Source organism: Balaenoptera physalus, assembly GCF_965194825.1.
Source record: "Balaenoptera physalus genome assembly, chromosome: 3".
Classification (NCBI taxonomy): domain Eukaryota; kingdom Metazoa; phylum Chordata; class Mammalia; order Artiodactyla; family Balaenopteridae; genus Balaenoptera; species Balaenoptera physalus.
In genome coordinates, this window is record NC_138890.1 from 75,181,763 (window position 1) to 75,202,783 (window position 21,021).

The 21,021-nt window shown below is 38.4% G+C and overlaps 1 long non-coding RNA gene across 2 annotated transcripts in view; it reads right to left on the bottom strand.

Moving 5' to 3' along the window:
• LOC309658878 overlaps positions 1–7,923 on the bottom strand; it is a 112,699-nt gene extending 104,776 nt beyond the window's left edge. For both annotated transcript variants that reach the window (XR_014262430.1, XR_014262431.1), the window contains exon 1: positions 1,657–7,923. This is a non-coding gene — a long non-coding RNA (uncharacterized lncRNA). The remainder of the gene's footprint in view (positions 1–1,656) is intronic.
• Between the last annotated feature and the right edge of the window lie 13,098 nt (positions 7,924–21,021).

The following is a 21,021-nucleotide window of genomic DNA, read 5'->3' on the forward strand; positions in this document are numbered from 1 at the left end:
AAAGAATGAAAGAACTAAAAAGAAACACAAAAATTTCACAACTATAGCTGGAGATTTAAAACCATTCTATCAAGTAATGATGAGAAAAATAATCAGAAAGTGTGTAGAAGATATAAAAGATATGAACAACACTATCAACTAATTTAACTTAATTGACATTGATATAACACGACACCCAACAACATCTTTTCAAGTGCACATGATAGATTCACTAGGTTAAACCACATGCTGGGCATAAAAAGTCCAATAAACATCATTTGAAATCTTGTAGCATATGATCAACAACGTGGAAGTATATTAGAAAATAACAGTAGCAATATGATTTCTAGAAAAGTCCCAAATATTTGGAAATTAAGATACACATTTCTAAATAACCAATGGGTCAATGAAGAAATCACAAGAAAAATTAGAATATATTTTGAAGTGGATAATGAAAATATTATATATCAATTTGTGGTATGCAGCTGAAATAGAGCTTTGAATAAAATTTATAGTTTTAAAAAGAAGAAAAATTTGAAATAATGACCTACCTTAAGAAAGAAAAAGAATAGCAAATTAAAGCTAATGTAAGCAGAAGAACAAAAATAAAGTGGAGCAGAAATCAATGAAATAAACAGAAAAAAATTAACAAAGCCAAAATTGGTTCTTTGAAATGACTAATAAAATGATAGTCCTCTAGAAAGACTGATTAAAAAAAAGGGAAAACACAGAATACCAATGTTTAGATTGATAAAGATACCTCATAAGATCCAGCATATATTAAAAGGAAAAAATTATAGTAAGTGCTAATTTATGAGATGGACTAGTTCCTTGTAAAAGCAACTTACCAAAACTAATCCAGAAGGAACTGAAAATACGAGTATTTCTATATCTATTAAATTTGTATCTTCCCACAAAGAAAATTCACTAAGATGGTTTCACTGGTGAGTTCTATCAAACATTTTAAAGAAGAAACAATACCAATAATACACACAATCTTTCAAAAAATCACAGCAAGAATATGCCAGTACTAGTTTGATACCAAAATCAAAGGCATTTGATTTTGTAGGGAAAGGAAACTACAGACCAAACTACCTCACGAACAAAGACAAAAATCCTTAATATTAGCAAATTCGATTCAGCACCATATAAAAAGGATAATAAACCATGAACTAGTCAAGTTTATCCCAGGAATGCAATTTGCCGGGTTTTGTTTTTGTTTTTTTTGTTTTTTTGTGGGGAGGAGGAAAGAGGTGATATTACCATAGTAAAGATCTGAAAGGTTAAATAAGCCCAGTGACAGACACAGTATGTGAAAATGGGCAGTCTCAGACTGTTGGTGGGAATATAAATTGGTAAATCTTTTCTAGGAAATAGTTTTACAAAATATATCCAACAACAACAACAAAAGAGTGATCAGTAATGAACCACTTACTCTATATGATGCATCAGACACTGGGCACTACATTACCTGCTCTGCATCCATGTCATTTCATTCTCACAACAAACTTAAAATACTGGTTTATTATCCTCCCTATTTTAAAAATGACAAAACTGAGATGGAGAATTAAGGATTTTACTAAATTAACGCCGATTAAGTGAAAGAATTGACGTTCAAACCCAGGCAGACTGATTCCAGAGCCTATGATCTTCATTAATTATATATTTATAACCTACCTCAACATTTGAATGCATGCAGTCTTCAACCCAGTGACAGAAATTCTAAAAAAAAAAAGGAGAGAGAGAGATGTTAAAACATAACTGAAAAAGGGAAGAGGTATGCACAAAGATATTGATTTAAACATTATATATAATAGTGAAACTTTGAAAACAACTTATATGTCCATCAGCCTAGAATTGGTTACATAAATTCGGTTGATATATACATTGTAATATTACACAGCTTTTTTTTTCTTTTTTTAAATTTATTTATTTTTGGCTACGTTGGGTCTTCGTTGCTGCGTGTGGGCTTTCTCTAGTTGTGGCGAGCAGGAGCTACTCTTCGTTGCAGTGTGCAGGCTTCTCACTGCAGTGGCTTCTCTTGTTGCGGAGCATGGGCTTTAGGCCCACGGGCTTCAGTAGTTGTGGCACGTGGGCTCAGTAGTTGTGGCTCGCAGGCTCTAGAGCGCAGGCTCAGTAGTTGTGGCGCATGGGCTTAGTTGCTCCGCGGCACGTGGGATCTTCCGGGACCACGGCTCGAACCCGCCTTGGCAGGTGGATTCTTAACCACTGTGCCACCAGGGAAGTCCCTACACAGCTTTTTAAATGATGGCATAGATATTTACTGAAAAATATATCCATAACATATTATTTCTTAAAAAAACAAGTTACAAAGTTTATTATGATCTCATTTATATGAAATTTCAGACCAATAGTATAAGGTGTATATATGCATGGTTAGGTAATTGAAAACATAGTCACTAAAATTTCATTAGCATAAATATAGGAGATTAACTCTCTTTGACATTTTTGAATTGTTTGAAATTTTTACAACATTTTTTTTTTTTTTTTAACTTTTGGGATTATTTATTTATTTATTTATTTTTGGCTGTGTTGGGTCTTCGTTTCTGTGCGAGGGCTTTCTCTAGTTGCAGCAAGTGGGGGCCACTCTTCATCACGGTGCGCGGGCCTCTCATTACCGTGGCCTCTCTTGTTGCGGAGCACAGGCTCCAGACGCGCAGGCTCAGTAATTGTGGCTCACGGGCCCAGTCGCTCCGCGGCATGTGGGATCTTCCCAGACCAGGGCTCGAACCCGTGTCCCCTGCATTGGCAGGCAGATTCTCAACCACTGCGCCACCAGGGAAGGCCTACAACATATTTTTAATGAAAGCCTGTAACAGCATGAAATTTGGAAAAGTTCACATCACAGCTTGTGTTGCCAATTTTTAAAAATCTCTCTAACCTTCAGATTCTTCATTTATAAAATAGAGATAGTAACACCTAACACATATTCCTCTTTTGAGGAATAAATTAGCTATCTATATAAAGTGCTAATACAGTGTTTAGTAAATAGTAAACCAATTTGCCTGGAAAAGCTTTTCACACATCCTAGTCAAATTTCCAAATAAAACTTGAACAGCTAGCTAGGTTTATAAAAACTTCCAGCATCCTAGAATCACAGACACAAAGGTCAAGTAAAGGAGATACTGGCTCAGCTATTTCTTGCCCAGTAGGAGTAAGATCTCCACATGCAGATCAAAATATACAAAAGGAAGGGTACATTACACCTGCTCTGAAACAGAGCTGCTGCCACTGAGGAACAACTCTGACAAGTATTTGGCTCACCTGCTCCCATAGGTTGTCTATTACAGCTGAGCAATGAGCGTTCCTGTATGCTGTAAGTCACCTAAAATACCCACATCACGAGTATGCCAAATAATGAAATTTCCAGAGTATGCAAATTTAGCAATTTTAACAAGCACCAGCAGATCCTATTCCTCAGTAACCTGATGCAGTGGGAGAAGACAACACAACCATAAAAGAGAGACATTCAGGCAGTGCCTAAATGGATTAGGAGCAGTGGCAGAGCCACACTGGTCTCTCTCTTTAGTCAAAAACTCTCATTAAAATAAATGAGCCTGCTCACTTGAGAAGGAAAAAGAAAAGGTTTGGGGCATCGAGTTGGAAGAGCAGTTCAATTCCTGCTCATCAAAAGGAACAGAAATCCTTATCCTCCAACATCCACAGCTGCAGATCAGATTCAACCCATCTCTCCTTAACGTTCTTATTAAATGTATTCTTGTCCCCCTGTGTTCAAGCTCATCTTTTCCATTCTGAAACATGATTTTCCTTTTCAGGTATGAAATAATTAAATTTGTTTACCTCTGGCTAACGCCAAACTGAGCTGAAAGCAGAGAATAAAGATTTTGGTGATTGTGGTCAACTAGTAAATTTAAAATTCTCATGCGCTGAACGTTCTGGCTGTCTGTTGCTCTTCCTTTATTTCCAATTCCAAAGCTCCCGGTACTGCTTGTATGATCTGGTGCACTGCCGAGCACCACCTAAGATCTGCTTGCAATGTAAGAACATGTGGAGAAATTATGTGTTTTTGTCACACCCTATTAAATGGTATTCAAAACACAATGCCCCAGAAACTAAATTGATTGTAGGTTTTATAACCCTTTTCAGGGTAATGGAAACAATTCAGGACCATGAAAGAAAGCATAGCTAGTGCAGCTGCGGGAATCTCAGACTGCTCAGCTCAGCAGTCCTGTCTTGGCTTTGGTAGTTAAAGTTCAGTTGGATTCCATTCTTCTGGATCTTTGACAGATCATTCCGCATTAATAGCTACAAAGTTTTCCACATTTCTGATAAAATAAGTGTTTCTTTTGACTGATTCTGAATTGTGTTTGACTCTGGAAAATGTCCACAGGTATGAAGACAGTTGCAAACCACTATGATATTATTACATGTGTTACGTTTTTCTGCTCTTTTTATGTTCCCAGCTCCAGAGTTATGGTCAAAGCTCAAAAATCAAGAAGCACCGAGTTAAGGGAAACACTATTTTTACATTCCTCTAGGTCTCATACCTGTGTGACTCTTCCAGCTGTGGATATAAGGAACTACTTAAGCTGCAAGCCCATGACTCAGAGGCAATGGAATCACAGGGCTGGTTTAATGTTTTAAAAACAAAAAGGAGCATGTTCTCTCTCTGGGTGACCAGTAACCCCCCAACTCCTGAGCAGCCTGGCAAGGCAATGCCTTGATCCCGTCACCTATCATAAATGATCACTCACTCAGTCATTACCTGCACTGCATGCTGCTCCATCAGAAAAACATCTGGGAACATTATTTGACAAATTGATTGCTAAATGAGCCATTAGCTGAAGGGGCTTTCGGATTGCCTCTAGGAAGCCAAGTGAGGCTGCAGAAGAAAAAAGCTTACAGATGCAAAGCAGTAATTACAAAGGGAGAAAGAACCCTTGTTATCAGTGCTCCTGGGAGGGTGAGGGGACCAGTGTGGGAAAGGGGGTGGAGAGGTGGCCATAAACCACATCCTGCAAGAAAATCCACCTTGTCTAAAGGAAGCTGTTTATTAGAAGCAGTAGTAAAACTGCTTAATTCCTCCCAGTGCCTCAAGGGAGAAATCTAAGCCTTTGTGAACTGAAGGAGAGAGAAATGTAGCCAGTGGTGTGCTTGTCAAGAAGAGAGAGCTAGGAAAACAACGTTAGTCATTTTACCAGCCCTGCTTGCCAAGAGCTGACAGGTGTGCAGTTTCCTATTGTTCTGACAGGCAGCCAGATACCACAGTTTAGTATTCATCCTCTCCTCCCATGTTCGGGAGAAAACAGCTGTCTCCCTGGCTCAGGATACAAGGAGTGGAGAGAGAGTCTGGAGAGACAGAGGGAGATGGCTCCTTCCCCATTAGCATAAGGGGCAAGGCTTTGTTTAATTCAACACTGAAAACACATGGTCTTCCTGAGAAATGCATTCCATATGAGTAGTTTCCTCACAGTGGCTCCAAAAATAGCCTATGCACAATATATTGAAACTTAAAAGTAAATAAACGCAGAAAGATGCCTCGGTTAAAGTATGTCAGACCAATAAGGAGTCATCACACACAACAGCCCTTAAGGAAATGCCTTTTATAAATTCTGCGGGTTTCATATTGCTGACAGATGTTTGTGATTTAAAAAATATATAATAATCCTTGACAAAAGAAAGCAAGTTATTCTGATCCAAAATGATGTGTTTTCCTGTCTGGCATGGAATGGAAGCTATTTCAGTGCCAAATTCCCTCGAGACGAGAAGGAAAAGCCCACAGGACTTAAGGAGTGCCAGATGCAGTAGTTGGGAGACTTTTAGACTGCAGTACTAAGTTTCCTTTTGGGGTGAGGTATTAAAGGCTCATGGTAACTGGATGATGCCGTGTCACTTGGTACACTCCCGTGACAGTCATAAGAACCAGACATCTGTGCTGAATCCAGGGCTCTCTGGATTGAAAAGTTGGTGAATACCAATAAAATCTATGCCGCTGATATTTACAAGGGAGAAAATGCGTCCATTACAACAATACATGAAACTTGAGAAATGCTGGCTCTCTCCCAAAGCCCAGGTATTTTTCTAATAAAATAAGCCGTGAACTTCAAACAACTCTAAATTCATGACATTAGGGTACAATCACAGACATAACCCCTTAGGCTTACACTGTAACACACTAACCCAATCCTGTAATAATAGCATAAGCCAGAGGGGTTGAATTACCCGCCAAACCAAGCCAATTTCAAGTTAAGAGCAGAGGGTCTTCCATCCGAGAGCCTACCTTAGGAGCAACAAAGTTTAATCCACTTACTTCCTTACCAAACCGAGACATTACAATTCACATGCCTGATAAATATATTCTTATCATTTCACCTACTTTTTTCCATGAGAGAGCGGAGGCTGGTCCTTCCACCTTTCACACAGAAAGGGCTCAACTGGCTCTTTCTAGCATTGTTTTCCAAGTCAATAAAGCACCAGGTGAGATGAGGAGAAAGGAGAAGGGAGGAAGCATGAAGGGCAGCACAAGCAAATCTTTTTCTGTTGTTGAAATAACTTTCTAGGCCCAAGATGGAGCGGCTTCTGCCCGTGGTGCCGCGTCAGCAAACACTTCCCTGTGCTTGTAAACGCTTCACGCGACCGGAAACGCAGTGTATGCCTTCAGCCAATCCCCAAACACCAAGCCAACTCTGGGCGTTCTCACCTCAAACAAGGTTGACTACGTGGTCCCAGCCAATCAGATATTTTCTATCTGTCTCTTCCTTGTTTTAAATTCCTTATCCTGTAAAAGTTTCCTGCTTTCCTCTCCATTTTGCAGTTCTCTGAAAAAAGATTGTCCACTTCATGAAGTGTTAAATAAAACATTTTTGTATCACCTAAATTGTCTTCCTTAATCTTTTTTTTTTTTTTTTTTTAAACCACGGTAGAATGTTTAGTTATTCTATGTCTGCCTTGAATCTTTGGGGGCATTCTTTCTTTTCCTGATGTAAAGGGAAAGAAAATCTTTCTACATAATGTTTTCTCAGATGGAATTATTAGATTAGTTAAGAGAATGTAAATTTTAAAAAGAAATAAATTGGGATAATTGCTAAATAAGCCATTGAATTGTATGTAATACTCTTTTAAATGGAAGCATTTACATGCTTTAAAACATTATCAGACATTTCTGCTCTGGGCCAACGTGGAATAACAGGGACCAGATACCCTATGTTACAATTAAATACAAAATGGAGATCGGACTTGAAAATTCCCGGAGCAGACAAAACCATTTAACCCATGTAAACAAAACTAAACCTATCTTATTGCATGAACATAAGTGAAACTTAGGTTATTTTTATAAATGTCTCTGACAATCATCAAAGAAATTTAAGTCATCTTCCTAAAAATGATTCGAGGTAATCACTTTTAACCTATCCCCTGCTGTCTGGAAACCCTCGTCATAATAACCAATCATTGGAAAGGGTAAACAGCTTCCTCATTTTCACTTTATAAACCATCCTGTTACTTCAAGCCCCTGAGCTTCATATCAGTCTTTGAATTTGAAGGCTCCCAGTTTACAAAATTTTCTTATATGGACAATAAATTCTTACTAAATACTATTTATTGATTTGGTGGGTTTAATTTTGCTATTCCTGTATTTTTACAGTTTCTGGCATCAGAAGGAGGACCTGAAGGAAACTCCCAACGATTCTGAGGCCAGTCAGCAACCAGGTGTCAGTACCCAAAGAGCCCATTGACTCACTGCTTTCTCACAGACCCAGGAGTTAGAGGCTCTCTTGGATCTGAGCTCCACTGTCTTTGTGGGTTTTTTTTTGGGGGGGTGGAGGGGTATTGTACTGCATTTTTATTTATTTATTTATTTAACATCTTTGTTGGAGTATAATTGCTTTACAATGGTGTGTTAGTTTCTGCTTTATAACAAAATGAGTCAGCTATACATATACATATATCCCCATTTCCCCTCCCTTTTGAGTCTCCCTCCCACCCTCCCTATCCCACCCCTCTAGGCGGTCACAAAACACTGAGCTGATCTTCCTGTGCTATGCAGCTGCTTCCCACTAGGTATCTATTTTACATTTCGTACTGTATATATGTCAATGCCACTCTCTCACTTCATCCCAGCTTACCCTTCCCCATCCCCGTATCCTCAAGTCCATTCTCTATGTCTGTGTCTTTATTGTATCCTGCCCCTAGGTTCTTCAAAACCAATTTTTTAATATAGATTCCATATATATGTGTTAGCATATGGTATTTGTTTTTCTCTTTCTGACTTATTTCACTCTGTATGACAGACTCTAGGTCCACCCACCTTCACTACAAATAACTCAATTTCATTTCTTTTTATGGCTGAGTAATATTCCATTTTATACATGTGCCACATCTTCTTTATCCATTCATCTGTCAATGGACACTTAGGTTGCTTCCATGTCCTGGCTATTGTAAATAGAGCTGCAATGAACATTGTGGTACATGACTCTTTTTGAATTATGGTTTTCTCAGGGTATATGCCAAGTAGTGGGATAGCTGGGTTGTATGGTAGTTCTATTTTAGTTTTTTAAGGAACCTCCATACTGTTCTCCCTAGTGGCTGTATCAATTTACATTCCCACCAACAGTGCAAGAGGGTTCCCTTTTCTCTCCACACCCTCTCCAGCATTTATTGTTTGTAGATTTTTTGATGATGGCCATTCTGACTGGTGTGAGGTGATACCTCATTGTAGTTTTGATTTGCATTTATCTAATGATTAGTGATATTGACCATCCTTTCATGTATTTGTTGGCAATTGGTATATCTTCTTTGGAGAAATGTCTATTTAGATCTTCTGCCCATTTTTGGATTGGGTTGTTTGTATTCTTGATATTGAGCTTCATGAGCTGCTTGTAAATCTTGGAGATTAATCCTTTGTCAGTTGCTTCATTTGCAAATATTTTCTCCCATTCTGAGGGTTGTCTTTTGGTCTTGTTTATGGTTTCCTTTGCTGTGCAAAAGCTTTTAAGTTTCATTAGGTCCCATTTGCTTATTTTTGTTTTTATTTCCATTTCTCTAGGAGGTGGGTCAAAAAGGATCTTGCTATAATTTATATCATAGAGTGTCCTGCCTATGTTTTCCTCTGAGAGATTTATAGTGTCTGGCCTTACATTTAGGTCTTTAATCCATTTTGAGTTTATTTTTGTGTATGGTGTTAGGGAGTGTTCTAATTTCATTCTTTTACATGTAGCTGTCCATTTCCCAGCACCACTTATTGAAGAGGCTATCTTTTCTCCATTGAATATTCTTGCCTCTTTTATGAAAGATAAGGTGGCCATACGTGAGTGGGTTTATCTCTAGGCTTTCTATCCTGTTCCATTGATCTATATTTCTGTTTTTGTGCCAGTACCATACTGTCTTGATTATTGTAGCTTTGTAGTATAGTCTGAAGTCTGGGGCCTGATTCCTCCAGCTCTGTTTTTTTTCTCAAGAGTGCTTTGGTTATTCAGGGTCTTTTGTGTTTCCATACAAATTGTGAAATTTTATGTTCTAGTTCTGTGAAAAATAACATTGGTAGTTTCATAGGGATTGCATTGAATCTGTAGATTGCTTTGGGAAGTATACCCTTTTTCACAATGTTGATTCCGCCAATCCAAGAATATGGTGTATCTCTCCATCTGTTTGTATCATCTTTAATTTCTTTCATCAGCATCTTATAGTTTTCTGCATACAGGTCTTTTGTCTCCTTATGTAGGTTTATTCCTAGGTATTTTATTCTTTTTGTTGCAATGGTAAATGGGAGTGTTTCCTTAATTTCTCTTTCAGATTTTTCATCATTAGTGTATAGGAATGCAAGGGATTTCTGTGCATTAATTTTGTATCCTGCTACTTTACCAAATTCATTGATTAGCTCTAGTAGTTTTCTGGTAGCATCGTTAGGATTCTCTGTGTATTGTACCATGTTATCTGCAAACATTGACAGTTTTACCTCTTCTTTTCCAATTTGAACTCCTTTTATTTATTTCTCTTCTCTGATTGCTGTGGCTAAAACTTCCAAAACTATGTTGAATAATATTGGTGAGAGTGGGCAACCTTGTCTTGTTCCTGATCTTAGAGGAAATGGTTTCAGTTTTTCACCTTTGACAATGATGTTGGCTGTGGGTTTGTCATACATGGCCTTTATTATGTTGAAGTGAGATCCCTCTATGCCTACTTTCTGGAGAGTTTTTTTTAAATGGGTGTTGAATTTTGTCAAGAGCTTTTTCTGCATCTATTGAGATCATCATATGGTTTTTCTCCTTCAATTTGTTAATATGGTGTATCACATTGATTGATTTGCATCTATTGAAGAATCCTTGCATTCCTGGGATAAACCCCACTTGATCATGGTGTATCATCCTCTTAATATGTTGTTGGATTCTGTTTGCTAGTATTTTGTTGAGTATTTTTGCATCTATGTTCATCAGTGATATTGACCTGTAACTTTCTTTTTCTGTGACATCTGTGTCTGGTTTTGGTATCAGGGTGATGGTGGCTTCGTAGATTGTGTTTGGGAGTGATCCTCCCTCTGCTATATTTTGGAAGAGTTTGAGAAGGAGAGGTGTTAGCTCTTCTCTAAATGTTTGATAGAATTCGCCTGGGAAGCCATCTGGTCCTGGGCTTTTGTTTGTTGGAAGATTTTTAATCAGTTTCAATTTCAGTGCTTGTGATTGGTCTGTTTATACTTTCCATTTCTTTCTGGTTCAGTCTCAGAAGGTTGTGCTTTTCTAAGAATTTGTCCATTTCTTCCAGGTTTTCCATTTTATTGGCATACAGTTGCCTGTAGTAATCTCTCATGATCCTTTGTATTTCTGCAGTGTCAGTTGTTACTTCTCCTTTTTCATTTCTAATTCTGTTGATTTGAGTCTTCTCGCTTTTTTTCTTGATGAGTCTGGCTAATGGTTTATCAATCTTGTTTATCTTCTCAAAGAACCAGCTTTTACTTTTATTGATCTTTGCTATTGTTTCCTTCATTTCTTTTTCATTTATTTCTGATCCGATCTTTATGATTTCTTTCCTTCTGCTAACTTTGGGGGGTTTTTGTTCTTCTTTCTCTAATTGCTTTAGGTGTAAGGTTAGGTTGTTTATTTGAGATTTTTCTTGTTTCTTCAGGTAGGATTTTTTTTTTGCTATAAACTGCCCTCTTAGAACTGCTTTTGCTGCATCCCCATAGGTTTTGGGTCATCATGTTTTCATTGTCATTTGTTTCTATGTATTTTTTGATTTCCTCTTGGATTTCTTCAGTGATCTCTTGGTTATGTAGTATTGTATTGTTTAGCCTCCATGTGTTTGTATTTTTTACAGTTTTTTTTCCTGTAATGGATATCTAGTCTTATAGCGCTGTGGTTGGAAAAGATACTTGATAAGATTTCAACTTTCTTAAATTTACCAAGGCTTGATTTGTGACCCAAGATGCGATCTATCCTGGAGAATGTTCCATGAGCACTTGAGAAGAAAGTGTATTCTGTTGGTTTTGGATGGAATGTCCTATAATATCAATTAAGTCCATCTTGTTTAATGTGTCATTTAAAGCTTGTGTTTCCTTATATATTTTCATTTTGGATGATCTGTCCATTGGTGAAAGTGGGGTGTTAAAGTCCCCTACTATGATTGTGCTACTGTTGATTTCCCCTTTTATGGCTGTTAGCATTTGCCGTATGTATTGAGGTGCTCCTATGTTGGGTGCATAAATATTTAAAATTGTTATGTCTTCTTCTTGGATTGATCCCTTGATCATTATGTAGTGTCCTTCTTTGTCTCCTGTAATAGTCTTTCTTTTAAAGTCTATTTTGTCTGAGAATTTCTACTGCAGCTTTCTTTTGATTTCCATTTGCATGCAATATCTTTTTCCATCCTCTCACTTTCCGTCTGAATGTCTCCCTAAGTCTGAAGTGGGTCTCTTGTAGACAGCATATATATGGGTCTTGTTTCTGTATCCATTCAGCCAGTCTATGTCTTTTGGTTGGAGCATTTAATCCATTTACATTTAAGGTAATTATCGATATGTATGTTCCTATTACCATTTTCTTAATTGTTTTGGGTTTGTTTTTGTAGGTCTTTTCTTTCTCTTGTGTTTCCTGCCTAGAGAAGTTCCTTTAGCATTTGTTGTAACGGTGGTTTGGTGGTGCTGAATTCTGTTAGCTTTTGCTTGTCTGTAAAGTTTGTAATTTCTCCATCGAATATGAATGAGATCCTTGCTGGGTAGAGTAATCTTGGTTGTAGGTTTTTCTCTTTCATCACTTTAAATATGTCCTGCCGCTCCCTTCTGGCTTGCAGAGTTTCTGCTGAAAAATCAGCTGTTAACCTTATGGGGATTCCCTTGTATGTTATTTGTTGCTTTTCCCTTGCTGCTTTTAATATTTTTCCTTTGTATTTAATTTTTGATAGTTTGATTAATATGTGTCTTGGTGTATTTCTCTTTGGATTTATCCTGTATGGGACTCCCTGTAATTCCTGGACGTGACTGACTATTTCGTTTCCATATTAGAGAAGTTTTCAACTATAATCTCTTCAAATATTTTCTCAGTCCCTTTCTTTTTCTCTTCTTCTTCTGGGACCCCTATAATTCGAATGTTGGTGCGTTTAATGTTGTCCCAGAGGTCTCTGAGACTGTTCTCAATTCTTTTCATTCTTTTTTCTTTATTTTGCTCTGCGGCAGTTATTTCCACTATTTTATCTTCCGGGTCACTTATCCGTTCTTCTGCCTCAGTTATTCTATTAATTCCTTCTAGAGAATTTTGAATTTCATTTATTGTGTTGTTCATCATTGTTTGTTGCTCTTTAGTTCTTCTAGGTCCTTGTTAAATGTTTCTTTTATTTTCTCCATTCTCTTTCCAAGATTTTGGATCATCTTTACTGTCATTACTCTGAATTATTTTTCAGGTAGACTGCCTATTTCCTCTTCATTTGTTTGGTCTGGTGGGTTTTTACCTTGCTCCTTCATCTGCTGCATATTTCCCTGTCTTATTTTGCTTTACTTACTGTGTTTGGGATCTCCTCTTCTCCGGCTGCAGGTTCGTAGTTCCCGCTGCTTTTGGTGTCTGCCCCCAGTGGGTAAGGTTGGTTCAGTGTCTTGTTTAGGCTTCCTGGTGGAGGGTTCTGGTGCCTGTGTTCTGGTGGATTGGGTTGGATCTTTTCTTTTTGGTGGATAGGACCACGTCCAGTGGTGTGTTTTGGCGTGTCTGTGACCTTATTATGATTTTAGGCAGCCTCTCTGCTAATGGGTGGGGTTATGTTCCTGTCTTGCTAGTTGTTTGGCATGGGGTATCCAGCACTGTAGCTTCCTGGTTGTTGAGTGGAGCTGTGTCTTAGTGTTGAGAGGGAGATCTCTGGGAGAGCTCTCACCGACTGATATTACAAGGGGATCAGAGCTCTCTGGTGGACCAATGTCCTGAACTCGGCTCTCCCACTTCAGAGACTTAGGCCTGACACCTGGCCAGAGCACCAAGACCCTGTCAGCCACATGGCTCAGAAGAAAAGGGTAAAAAGAAAGAAAATGAAAGAATGAAAAAAATAATAAAATAATGTTATTAAAATAAAAAATAAAAAAATATTATTAAAATAAAAAAATTAAACAGTAACTTAAAAAAAAAGAGAGGGAGCAACAAAACCAATAAAGAAATCCACCAATGATAACAAGCACTAAAAACTGTACTAAAAATACAGAGAGAAAGAACCTTACGACAAATGGTAAAAAACAAACCAATACAGACAAACTCACACAAAGAAGCATACACATACACACTCACAAAAAGGCAAAAGGAAAAAATATATATAAATATATATATATATAAAGGAAGAAAGCATCCAAATCAATAAACAAATCTACCAATGATAATAAGCTCTAAATACTAAACTGAGATAAACATAAAACTAGAAACAAATTAGATGCAGAAAGCAAACCCCTAGTCTACAGTTGCCCCCAAAGTCCACCGCCTCAATTTTGGGATGATTCATTGTCTATTCAGGTATTCCACAGATGCAGGGTACATCAAGTTGATTGTGGAGATTTAATCCGCTGCTCCTGAGGCTCACAGAGAAATTTTCCTTTCTCTTCTTTGTTCACACAGCTCCTGGGGTTCAGCTTTGGATTTGGCCCCGTCTCTGCATGTAGGTCACCTCTGGCGTCTGTTCTTCACCCAAACAGGAGGGGGTTAAAGGAGTGGCTGATTTGGGGGCTCTGGTTCACTCATGCAAGGTGGGAGGAAGGGGTACAGAATGCGGGGCGAGCCTGAGGCGGCAGAGGTCAGCATGATGTTGCAATAGCCTGAGGCATGCCGTGTGTTCTCCCAGGGAAGTTGTCCCTGGATCATGGGACGCTGGCCGTGGCAGGCTGCACAGACCCCCGGGAGGGGTGGTGTGGACTGTGACCTGTGCTTGCACACAAGATTCTTGGTGGCTACAGCAGCAGCGTTAGCATTTCATGACCGTCTCTGGTGTCTGCGCTGATAGCCATGGCTCACGACTGTCTCTGTAGCTCGTTATGCGGTGCTCTGAATCCCCTCTCCTCACACACCCCAAAACAATGGTCTCTTGACTCTTAGGCAGTTCCAGGCTTTTTCCCAGACTCCCTCCTGGCTAGCTGTGGCACACTAGCCCCCTTCAAGCTGTGTTCACACAGCCAACCCCAGTCCTCTCCCTGGGATCCTACCTCTGAAGCTGAAGCCTCAACTCCCAGCCTCCATCCGTCCCGGCAGGTGATCAGACAAGCCTCTTGGGCTGGTGAGTGCTGGTTGGCACCGATCCTCTGTGTGGGAATCTCTCCGCTTTGCCCTCTACACCCCTGTTGCTACGCTCTCCTCCATGGCTCTGAAGCTTCCCCCCCACCGCCCATCCCCCATCTCCACCAGTGAAGGGGCTTCCTAGTGTGTGGAAACTTTTCCTCCTTCACAGCTCCCTCCCAGAGATGCAGGTCCCATTCCTATTCTTTTGTCTCTGTTTTTTCTTTTTTCTTTTGCCCTACCCAGGTACGTGGGGAGTTTCTTTCCTTTTCAGAAGTCTGAGGTCTTCTGCCAGCATTCAGTAGGTGTTGTGTGGGAGTTGTTCCACATGTAGATGTATATTTGATGTACTTGTGGGGAGGAAGTGATCTCCACATCTTACTCCTCTGCCATCTCGAAGGTCCTCTCTGTCTTTGTGTTTTGAGCTCTCTGACTTTATTGTAAATTCCCATATTTTGTTTGGTGATACTTCTTGGTAAGTCATCCTATTCTGTTCAAAAGAGGAGAAAACATGTGATTCCCTGTGGTTGGGAACAGCTGTTGGAAAACAGGGCCCCTTATAGTTAAGACGTCTTAGGGAATTCTAAAGGCAAAATGGGTTCCACCTGGTCAAAAACTCTTTCTCCACCTCCCTCAAAAGCTCCTGCTTCCTATAGGTATAGCCACTAAGGACCAGGATGTTGTGTTTTCTTGGAAAATGGGTAAGCTTTTGGATCATTTGGAATTGCAGCAGCCACTTTGGGGAAACTTTGACTTAGATAAACCTACCTTAAGGAGCACCCATGAAAAGAGAAGATCTTAAACCCCTCGGACACAATGGAATGCCTTACTTGACTGGTATACAGATGCTTCCAAAAGAAAAATGACACCAAACATAGCTTATCTAAAAGAAGTGTGCCTGAGGTCTTGGACCCCACTGTATCAGTTAACCAGATAGTTTATACTAAAATGTGAATGCCTCTTTCTCTGGGCTTGAGGCCCTAGGCCATGCTATATCAGTTTGACCTGGGGGTGTGGGAGGGAGGAATGGGGGCAGGAGGACTAAGTAGCTAAGGTAAGTCACACAGGTGCTACATGCCTATGTGACTGACCCCCAATAAAATACCTGGACACCAAGGCTTAGGTGAGCTTCCCCAATTAGCAACACTTCACACATGTTGTCACACATCATTGCTGGGAGAATCAATCATGTCCCTATGCAACTCCACTAGGAGCAGACACCTGGAAGCTTGTGCCTGGTTTCTCCTGGACATCATCCATGTGCTTTTCCCCTTTGCTGATTTTGATCTGTATCTTTTCTCTGTAATACATCACAACTATGAGTATAACAGCCTTTCTGAGTCCTGTGAGTCCTAGTGAGTTATCGAGCATGAGGCTGGTCCTGAGACTACAAACTTTTGGAGGTCTATAGCCCTCCAAAAGTTTGTTCTTTAATTGGTTACTCATTCTTTAGAAAATACTTTACTCAAAGAAACAACAATACAGAGTGGTTGATTTTTCAGTAGAAAAAGAAAAACATTTAAATCATCATGAAGTAGAAATTAATTTAGTACACACTTATTTTTTGAACTGATCCACTTGCCTTTTACCACTTATGTTCTTACACTTCTTACACTTTGTTTCCTAAAAAAAAATATGTTTTGGCTACCCCAGGGATTAACAATGCAATGTTGGCAAGCTGGTCTGGGGTCCTAAGCTCCTTTTTTTAATCTTCTTTACAACATGATTTCTTTGGGAAAATACATCCTGTAACAGAGAGGGAGAAAGGAATACAACAGGTCAAAGAACACTTATCTCCACGCACCTCCTCCCATTACAAATCTAGTAACTATTAGCCACCCAGCATCCATCAAAAAATAACTCTCTCACTTTTGGAGGAGGACTCTGATGCCACCCATTAAGGCTGCTGACCACCACATATTAGCCTGCCCAACATCACAGATGATCAGCCAGCAAGAAACAGAACTGTTTCTCTACATCCTTCTTCTTCTTCATGCCTCCAAAACATACTCCTTGCTTCCCAGTTCCAGGTGGGCCTAGGTCAGTCATTTCTATGTGTAGGTCAGATATGTGAAACTCAGATTTACTTTGAAATGCATGTCAAGCTAAACTTAATTTCAAAATATATATACAATGCACAGCAAAGGAAACCATAAACAAGACAAAAAGACAATCCTCAGAATGGGAGAAAATATTTGCAAATGAGGCGACGGACAAAGGATTAATCTTCAAAATATACAAGCAGCTCATACAGCTCAATATCAAAAAAACAAACAACATAATCAAATAATGGGCAGAAGACCTAAATAGACATTTCTCCAAAGAAGACATACAGATGGCCAACAAACACATGAAAAGATGCTCAACATCACTAATTATTAGAGAAATGCAAATCAAAACTACAACGAGGTATCACCTCACACTGGTCAGAATGGCCATCATCAAAAAATCTACAAGCACTAAATGCTGGAGAGGGTGTGGAGAAAAGGGAACCCTCATATGCTGTTGGTGGGAATGTAAATTGATACAGCCACTATGGAAAACAGTATGGAGGTTCCTTAAAAAACTAAAAATAGAATTACCATATGACCCAACAATCCCACTACTGGGCATACACCCAGAGAAAACCATATTCAAAAAAACACATGCACCCCAGTGTTCATAGCAGCACTATTTACAATAGCCAGGACATGGAAGCAACCTAAATGTCCAGCAACAGAGGAATGGATAAAGAAGATGTAGTACATATATACAATGGAATATTACTCAGCCATAAAAAGGAACAAAATTGGGTCATTTGTAGAGACATGGATGGACCTAGAGAGTGTCATAGAGAGTGAAGGAAGTCAGAAAGAGAAAAGCAAATATCGTATAATAACACATATATGTGGAATCTAGAAAAATGATATAGATGATCTTATTTGCAAAGCAGAAATAGAGACATAGACATAGAGAACAAATGCATGGATACCAAGGGGGAAAGGGGAGGGGGAGGGAGGAATTGGGAGACTGGGATTGACACATATACATAATTGATACTATGTATAAAATAGACAACTGATGGGAACATACTGTATAGCACAGGGAACTCTACCTGATGCACTGTGGTAACCTAAATGGGAGGGAAGTCCAAAAGGGAGGGGATATCTGTATGTGTATGGCTGATTTATTTTGTTGTGCAGTGGAGGCTAACACAGCATTACAAAGCAACCATACTCCAATAAAAATTAATAAAAAAATTTTAAAAATATATATACAATGGAATATTATTCAGCCATAAAAAAGAACGAAATAATGCCATTGGCAGCAACATAGATAGACCTAGAGATTATCATACTAAGTGAAGTAAGTCAAACAGAGAAAGATAAATATCATATGATATCACTCATATGTGGAATCTAATTTTTAAAAATGATACAAATGTACTTATTTATAAAACAGATTCACAGACTTCAAAAACAAACTTACGGTTACCAAAGGGGAAACATGGGGGGGAGAGATAAATTAGGAGCTTGGGATTAACATACACACATTACTATATATAAAATAGATAACCAACAAGGACCTACTGTATAGCACAGGGAATTCTCCTCAATATTCTGTAATAACCTATATGGGAAAAGAATCTGAAAAACAATGAATATATGTATATGTATAACTGAATCACTTTGCTGTACACCTGAAACTAACACAACATTGTAAATCAACTATACTCCAATTTAAATATTTATATAGTACATATACATTCCCTCTGAGGGTTTTTCTTGCAACTAATTCACAATGCTGAAGAAAACTGAAGTCCATGTCCAGCTTTTGAGGCATGCCAACTTCTGAAGTTTCCCTTTCATTCTCCTCCAGCATTATCACTCAGGATCCGTAAGAGTTCATACCCTCGTCAATTAAAGATATTTTTCATACTATCTCCCTATGAAATGCTTATTACTCCATTATCCTCTAATGGAAGCAGAGATTGGATTGATGTGCTTTGGAGATGGAGGAAGGGACCTTAAGCCAAGGAACAGAGGCAGCTACTAGGAGCTGAAAAAGGCAAGGAAACCTATTCTCCCCTCAGAGCCTCCAGAAGGAACCAGCCCTGCTGACACTTTTGACATTAGCCCAGTGAAACTGATTTCAGACTTCCGACTTCCAGAACCTCAAGAGAACAAATTTATCGTGTTGTAAGCAACTAAGTTTGTGGTAATTTGTTACAGCAACTGTAGAAAATGTACCATATTTATGGACCAAAATGTTCTTCTCTGTGGGAAGAAGCACAAAATTCTGTTGGGGGTAGGGGGCGGGGCTCCTCTGCAAGCACGTACATTAACTTCATTCAAAAGCTATTTTACACACAGCCTTCCTTTCTGAGTGCTTATCTTAAATTAGAGGTAAACTATCACAGGAAGGAAAAAAATAGCATTTGGTGAATTTTTAAAATTATAACTTATCTTAAAGATATTTGCCATGGCTAGAGACAGTCTTTGTGGGGCAATTGGCCTTTAAACAGAGAAAATAATGATCCAAGTTTCAGATTCCTGCATTAAGGTTTATTACATGCGATGTCTGGGTTATATTAAACTCCTGGAAATCAGGGTTTATAATGGAATGGCTGACATACCCTTAACTTTAATAGCCTTTCCAAGTACTGCAATAGTGAGCATTACTTTTTAATGTCATAAAATGATGGTTAAAACACTACAGAATTTTCTCAAGACAGATAAGCAGGTGTTCAAGAGAGCAGAACTATTTAAACTTCATTGATTTATGGTCTTTCTTATATTGAAGGCCAAAAGTTTTATTGAATTCCCACAGTAGATACTCCGAACTTAATTTTCTAAAATAGTAGGACTATTTCAGGGTTCCCCATATATATTAACTTCTTCACTTTAACACTTGTGCTTCTGTATTTTTAAAGTTACTAGGCATAATGAAATAGAAGCTATAGCCAAAAGTGTCAGTTATTCTACGTTTTCTTTTTATTGGTTGACTTTTCAAAGTACATTGTCTGTAGTAAAACCCAATGCATGGCTACTAAATCATATAATCTAGGAACACAAGCCCCTGACTAATCATTTAAGCTGCACAATATTTCTGTCACCCTTTAGCATTGTGAATATGACATAACTTCTTATTTAGTGTGAAAGAATGTCAAGGCATTTATCATCACTCCTTCCCTCCCAGTTGCTCTTTCAACCCACCCCTAACCCGATATCTCCAATCTTTATGCTGCCTGCCAGAAAGTAAAGTGGCTATCAGAAAAGCCCCAATAAACTATCAAACATTTTATATGATTTGTTAGCATTTTCTGCTGGTTTACATAAAAATCAATACTTTTATAACTCTAGGACACAACCCTAACGATTTGGTGAAACTGATGTTTACTGTGGAATAAAATAGAAATACCATTAGCTCTCAAAACCAAATAACATTAGAGAAAGCTAGAAGCAAAATAATTACTATTATTTAGATATGTGGATACCAAAGCATCTGAAACCCCAGCTTGTTTTAGTACTGACTGTAATAGCAATAAATCCCTCTTGGGAGAGGAATAGTTGGAGGGTGAGTCAGGCAGTGTATGAATAAACTCACAGCTTATAATGCATTAACTCCTTTGCTTTCCTCTCTACGTTCCCAGGCTCTGATAACAAAATGAGTCAAAGCTAAGAAATAAAACAGTGTTAGAACTATGTCAAGAAGAAAATGGCAACACATTATCAAAAAATTTAAAACTTAGCCAGTAACAGTTCAGGGAACCTTAGAACCCACCTGGTTTAATCAACATATCTATGTAACTTCTACTCATGTGAACAATTTTGTTATAATCCAAGAACATACCAAAAACATGTCCCTTTAAAAATAGATATAGGGGAGAGATAAATTAGGAGTTTGGCATTAGCATATACACACTACTGTATATAAAATAGATAACCAACAAGAACCTACTGTATAGCACAGGGAACTATACTCAATATTTTAAATTAACCTATAAGGGAAAAGAATCTGAAAAAGAATAGATACATATATGTGTATAACTGAATCACTTTGCTATACACCTGAAACTAACACAACATTGTAAATCAACTATACTTCAATTAATTTATTTAATTAAAAAAATAAAAATAGATATCAATATGAAGTTGTTTTAAAATGATGGGTCCAATGCCAGAGCATACTCTGATATTCTTTCAACAAAATCGTTTTTATTATTTAGTCAAAATCAGTCTGCTTCACTGAAATTTCTCATGGCTCATTCAATTCCAAATACCAAGCAATTGGATTGAAATGGAAGCCTTCATTTTTGAATAAATAAGAGATGCACAGAACAGTTTAAGTTTCTTCT